We start from the raw sequence: 7,343 nt of genomic DNA, 5'->3' as shown, positions 1-7,343 counted from the left end.
TATAAATATGGACAGAACAAACAAAAATACAGGTACATTCAAGATATATCAGACACCACACGGGAAATCTCCGCGATCTGCATCACCATCACCAACAACTCTCTCTCTCTCTCTCTCTCTCTCTCTCTCTCTCTCTCTCTCTCCGTTCGCATGATGATGCGTTGGTAGTTCATCCTCTAGGCTAAGGGTATGTACTAGCTATGTGTTCGCCCTCTCTTTCTCATGTTCATGTGATTTCTGATATTGATTGTATCATGCATGTGCTTTGTTAGTAAAGTTGTATCTATGTGGTGAATTGAGTCCTGGTTTTTTAGGTTTCTTTATGTAGGATTGAATATTTTGGATTTGACATTACATTTTGCAGGGCTAGTATGACTAGCTTGTACCCATGGTGACATTGGGGGTACTCTAACCACATTATTAGGTTAGAACGATAGATATCGTACGGTGTTGTCGTACTATAATTTTTGGGTCAACCCGTCACACATTAAGGTGTTTAATAGATTCAGATTTGAAGGGTGACTTTGAGCTGGTTTTATGTTAAGCTCACCTACGAATTTTCAACCTACTTTCTCCTATAAAAAAACTTTGTAGTGATTCTTTGTTGCACTTTTAAGGGTGTATGATGATGTCTAACTATGTTAATGATGTTGAGGGTTGGCGCTAGTGAAAGTATGAACCTGATACGTCTCCAACGTATCTATAATTTTTTTTATTGTTCCATGCTATTATATTATTTGTTTTGAATGTTTTATATGCATTAAAACGCTATTTTATATTATTTTTAGGACTAACCTATTAACCTAGAGCCCAGTGCCAGTTCCTGTTTTTTCCTTGTTTTAGAGTTTCGCAGAAAAGGAATACCAAATGGAGTCCAAACGGAGTAAAACCTTCGCAATGATTTTTCATGGACCAGAAGACAACCACACGACTTGGAGATGAAGTCGGAGGAGCCACGAGGTGGCCACAAGGACGGAGGGCACGCCCCCACACTTGTGGGCCTCTCGTGCACTTCCTGACCTACTTTCTTCGCCTATATATTCCCATATATCCCCAAACCAACCAGGGGAGCCACGAAAACACTTTTCCACCGCCGCAACCTTCTGTACCCATGGGATCCTATCTAGGGGCCTTTTCCGACATCCTGTCGAAGGGGGATTCGATCACGGAGGGCTTCTACATCAACTCCATTGCCCTTCCAATGATGCGTGAGTAGTTTACCACAGGCCTACAGGTCCATAACTATTTGCTAGATGGCTTCTTCTCTCTCCTTGATTCTCAATACCATGTTCTCCTCGATGTTCTTGGAGATCTATTCGATGTAATACTCTTTTGTGGTGTGTTTGCCGAGATCCGATGAATTGTGGATTTATGATCAGCTTATCTATGAATATTATTTGAATCTTCTTAGAATTATTTTATGCATGATTTGATATCTTTGTAATTCTCTTCGAACTATCGGTTTGGTTTGGCCAACTAGATTGGTTTTTCTTGCGATGGGAGAAGTGCTTAGCTTTGGGTTCAATCTTGCGGTGTCCTTTCCCAGTGACAGTAGGGGCAGCAAGGCACGTATTATATTGTTGCCATCGAGGATAAAAAGATAGGCATTTCATCATATTGCTTGAGTTAATTCCTCTACATCATGTCATCTTGCTTAATGCGTTACTCCGTTCTTTATGAACTTAATACTCTAGATGCATGCTGGATAGCGGTCGATGTGTGGAGTAATAGTAGTAGATGCAGAATCGTTTCGTACTTGACATGGACGTGATGCCTATATTCATGATCATTGCCTTAGATATCGTCATAACTTTGCGCTTTTCTATCAATTGCTCGGCAGTAATTTGTTCACCCATAATATTATTTTTTATCTTGAGAGAAGCCTCTAGTGAAACCTATGCCCCCTTGGTCTATTTTCCATCATATAAGTTTCCGATCTACAATATTAGTTTCCGTTTTACTCTTTTTGCAATCTTTTACTTACCGATTTGTAAACTAGAAATACAAAAATAATAATTTACTTTACCGTTTATCTATCTCTACCAGATCTCACTTTTGCAAGTAGCCGTGAAGGGGATTGACAACCCCTTTATCGCGTTGGGTGCAAGTTGTTGTTTGTTTGTGCAGGTATTCGATGACTTGTGCATTGTCTCCTACCGGATTGATACCTTGGTTCTCAAAACTAAGGGAAATACTTACTCTACTTTGTTGCATCACCCTTTCCTCTTTAAGGGAAAAACTAACGCAAGCTCAAGAAGTAGCAGGAAGACAAATGAAAAAGGAAAACAAATGAAAATGTTGTAGCAGCAGCATGCTTTCGGGAAACGCGTTATAGCTAACATAGTAGTAGCGCGTTGTGTGAGCCAACGCTATAACTAAGTTAGCTATAGCTAATGTAGCATTAGGGCTTTTCCTGGAAAGCGCTACTGCCACGTTTGACTTAACTGCGCGCTCCTTCTTCCCCACGGCCACTTCCCCCAAATTGAACTCATCCATCTGCTCACGCCGCCGTTGTCACCCTGCGTCACCGTTGGCCGCCGTGCGCTCTCCCGTCGCCCTCCGCACGCCCTTGACGCCGCCCCGACCCCGACCTCGACGCCGCCCTCCCCCGAGTCGACGTCGATGCGGGGTAGTTGCTACTTTTTTAGTTAAAGCAATTATTCCTGCATCAACATTGAACTAGTTGACCATGAAAGTTTCGAAAAAAAGAAAATTCACCTAAGGACCCATCATGGTATGGATTTTGAAGTAAATCTGTACAATTCTCAAAGCGTGACCCATTTTGGTTGCACAAATTGGGAAGCACTTTGCAAGATGTATGGTTTTTATGAGGGTATGTTTGTCACCATGGATCTTGGTGATCCTGACATCGACTAAGACAATATGGACATTTGGGTCCTTGTTGACACGCTTCCAATTCTATCGCTATGTGAGTTTCTCAAACATAGTTATTAACTAATTTATATTGTTTATTTCAAAATAGTTGACAGCTTATTTCCATTGACAACTTATTTTCATTCTTCAAACATTGTGCGGAAGATGGTAGACAAAACCTACTACACCGATGGCTCAGAATTAAACTATCAGGAGAAAAATCATCTGATCGCATTTTGTACTAATCTTGAGAATTACAATATCTATTATCAAACTCCTCCACATTATGGTCAATACGTGCCACTAGTGCACGTGTTGAACCACGGTAACATCCATGGAGATGCCATGGTAAGATTTTTTACTATTACGATATCCGTGCATCTTTTGCATAAATTCTTCTAAAACTGAACTACATTGCTAACTACGAAGTTATTATTATATTTTTCAACAGAAAACCCCGAAGGATTGTGTGCCTCATCTGATGTATCAGAATAGTCACCTTGATGTTTTGAACATACGGCCAGGTCATCCTACGAATCTCACCTGTCCATATTGGATTTCTAAAACCAGTGAAGACATGAAAATCAAAGAATGAAAAAAAATGTATGGACAGTCGTATGGAGGTACTTGGAAACAACATTGTGCGAAAGGCAAGAATTAGAGACATGATAATCTCCATTCTACATAATGGAGACTCAGGGCCTATCTTGTTTTATGATATTTTACCTAAGATAAGGTTGTAGGTCCTAAATAGAATGTGTTATTATGTGGTACAATGTGTTAGAGTTGATGATGATGAGGAGTTGTGATTATGACTAGTGACCAACTTGCTATATGATGTCTCATTGATGATCATGAGTAGGTGTTATATGAAAATGTTGTATTATGATGGTAAGTTGTTAATGATATGATGATAATGATATTTATTATATCATTGGGTGAAAGAACCATGGACTAGTTTCAAGTGGATGGACATCCACTTGAAACTAGTTCACGGTTCTTTCACCCAGTGATGTAATAACTCATTATGATGTAAAAACAAACTCTAAATTGCTAATGTATGAAAACTTGTATAAAGGTGCATGAATACAACATGAAATAAAAAGAAATATAATACAGAATAGTAGTAGTAGCGCGGGCTACGAGAGGCGCTACTAGTAGTTACCAGTAGCGTCTTTTCAGGGAAGCGCTAGTACTAAGTGGATATGGTAGTAGCGCAGTTCAGCCCACGCTACTGCTAAGCTTTAGCTATAGCGCCATACTAGTAGCGCCGCCACCCGCGCAACTAGTATGCCTAAAACCCGCGCTATTGCTAGGCTTTTCCCTAGTAGTGCATCCTTTCACCATTGCTAGCCTCTCTCTAGTAGCGCACAACTTTCAGCGGTACCATAAACCCACCATATACCTTCCTCAAAACAGCCACCATACCTACCTATTATGGCATTTCCATAGCCATCCCGAGATATATTGCCATGCAACTTTCCATCGTTCCATTTATTATGACACTCTTCATCATTGTCATATTGCTTTGCATGATCATGTAGTTGACATCGTATTTGTTGCAAAGCCACCGTTCACAATTATTTCATACATGTCACTCTTGATTCATTGCACATCCCGGTACACCGCCGGCGGCATTCATATAGAGTCGTATTTTGTTCTAAGTATCGAGTTGTAATTCTTGAGTTGTAAGTAAATAAAAGTGTGGTGATCTTCATTATTAGAGCATTGTCCCATGTGAGTAAAGGATGATGGAGACTATGATTCCCCCACAAGTCGGGATGAGACTCCGGACGAAAAAAAGAGGCCAAAAAAATGAGAGAAAAGAGAGAAGGGGCAATGCTACTATCCTTTTACCACACTTGTGCTTCAAAGTAGCACCATGATATTCATGATAGAGAGTCTCCTATATTGTCACTTTCATATACTAGTGGGAATTTTTCATTATAGAACTTGGCTTGTATATTCCAATGATGGGCTTCCTCAAATTGCCCTAGGTTTTCGTGAGCAAGCGAGTTGGATGCACACCCACTTAGTTTCTTTTTGAGCTTTCATAAAATTATAGCTCTGGTGCATCCGTTGCAAGGCAATCCCTACTCACTTACATTGATATCTACTGATGGGCATCTCTATAGCCCGTTGATACGCCTAGTTGATGTGAGACTATCTCCCTCTTTTTGTCCTCTCCACACCCACCGTCTATTCCAACTATAGTGCTATGTCCATGGCTCACGCTCATGTACTGTGTGAAAGTTAAAAAAGTTTGAGAACATCAAAAGTATGAAATAATTGCTTGGCTTGTCATCGGGGTTGTGCATGATTTAAATATTTTATGTGATTTTGTAGGGATAAGCTTTCTTTGGCCATGTTATTTTGAGAAGACATAATTGTCTTGTTAGTATGCTTAAAGTATTATTGTTTTTGTGTCAATATTAAACTTTTGCTTTGAATCAAAAAGATCTAAACATTCATGCCACAATAAATAAATTACATGTATAAATATGTTAGGTAGCATTCCACATCAAAAATTCTGTTTTTATCATTTACCTACTCGCGGACGAGCAGGAATTAAGCTTGGGGATGCTTGATACGTCTCCAACGTATCTATATTATTTTATTTTTCCATAAGACAACCAGAAGACTTGGAGATGAAGTCGGAGGAGCCACGAGGCGGCCACAAGGACGGAGAGTGCGCCCAGGGGGGTAGGGTGCGCCCCTCCACCCTTGTGGACCCCTCGTGCACTTCCTAACCTAGTTTCTTCGCCTATATATATTCTCATATATCCCCAAACCAACCAGGGGAGCCACAAAAACACTTTTCCACTGCCGCAACCTTCTGTACCCATGAGATCCCATCTAGGGACCTTTTCCGATGTCCTGCCGGAGGGGGATTCGATCACGGAGGGCTTCTACATCAATTCCATTGCCCTTCCGATGAAGCGTGAGTAGTTTACCACAAACCTACGGGTCCATAGCTAGTAGCTAGATGGCTTCTTCTCTCTCTTTGATTCTCAATGCCATGTTCTCCTTGATGTTTTGGAGATCTATTCGATGTAATACTCTTTTGCGGTGTGTTTGCCAAGATCCGATGGATTGTGGATTTATGATCAGCTTATCTATGAATATTATTTGAATCTTCTCAGAATTATTTTATGCATGATTTGATATCTTTGTAATTCTCTTCGAACTATCGGTTTGGTTTGGCCAACTAGATTGGTTTTTATTGCAATAGGAGAAGTGCTTAGCTTTGGGTTCAATCTTGCGATGTCCTTTCCCAGTGATAGTAGGTGCAGCAAGGCACGTATTGTATTGTTGCCATCGAGGATAAAAAGATGGGGTTTTCATCATATTGCTTGAGTTAATTCCTCTACATCATGTCATCTTGCTTAATGCGTTACTCCGTTCTTTATGAACTTAATACTCTAGATGCATGCTGGATAGCGGTCGATGTGTGGAGTAATAATAGTAGATGCAGAATCATTTCGGTCTACTTGACACGGACGTGATGCCTATATTCATGATCATTGCCTTAGATATCGTCATAACTTTGCGCGTTTCTATCAATTGCTCGGCAGTAATTTGTTCACCCACCGTATTATTTTCTATCTTGAGAGAAGCCTCTAGTGAAACCTATGGCCCCCTGGTCCCTTCATATAAGTTTCTGATCTACAATATTAGTTTCCGTTTTACTCTTTTTGCAATCTTTTACTTTCTTAACTATAAACAAAAAATACCAAAAATATTTGCTTTACCGTTTATCTATCTCTATCAGATCTCACTTCTGCAAGTAACTGTGAAGGGATTGACAACCCCTTTATCGCGTTGGGTGCAAGTTGTTGTTTGTTTGTGCAGGTACTCGGTAACTTGTGCGTTTTCTCCTACTGGATTGATACCTTGGTTCTCAAACCTAAGGGAAATACTTACTCTACTTTGTTGCATCACTGTGACGCCCCGAGACCGTTGCGCCAGGTTTCTTCCAGTTATTCGCTGTCGTTGCCATGTCATTTGCTTGCGTGTTGCATTTCATCATGTCATCATGCGCATTTGCATCATCATGTTTTCAAAACTTGCATTCGTCCGGGTCTCCTCGTTCCTTCCGTTGTCCGTTCTGAGCCCAGACACACTCGCACACGCCCGCGGCATGTCCGAAATATTATTTTATAAGTGGCCAGAAAATGTTCTCAGAATGGGTTGAAAGTTGGCATGTGGTGTTGTTTTGTTGTCAGTAGGCCACCTGCCAAGTTTCATCGCATTCGGAGCTCGTTTGATAGCCCAACGGATAACTATAGCGACAGTATAGCTGGTCTATCGTCGGACGATTTCGGCCTCCGGAAACAGCCGTCGGGCCTCTCTCTTCTCTTCTCTTCTCTTAGCCCAAGGCTTTCTGCACAGTCCACTTCCACTCTAAACCAGCCCATCAAACCCCTGCCTCCGTGGCCTTTTGTCAGACCCCCTCTCCGCACAGTTCT

The sequence above is a fragment of the Triticum urartu genome, chromosome 4A (genome assembly GCF_056163025.1).
Source record: "Triticum urartu cultivar PI428250 chromosome 4A, HENAU_Tu73, whole genome shotgun sequence".
Lineage (NCBI taxonomy): Eukaryota > Viridiplantae > Streptophyta > Magnoliopsida > Poales > Poaceae > Triticum > Triticum urartu.
This window is presented reverse-complemented; position numbering follows the sequence as displayed.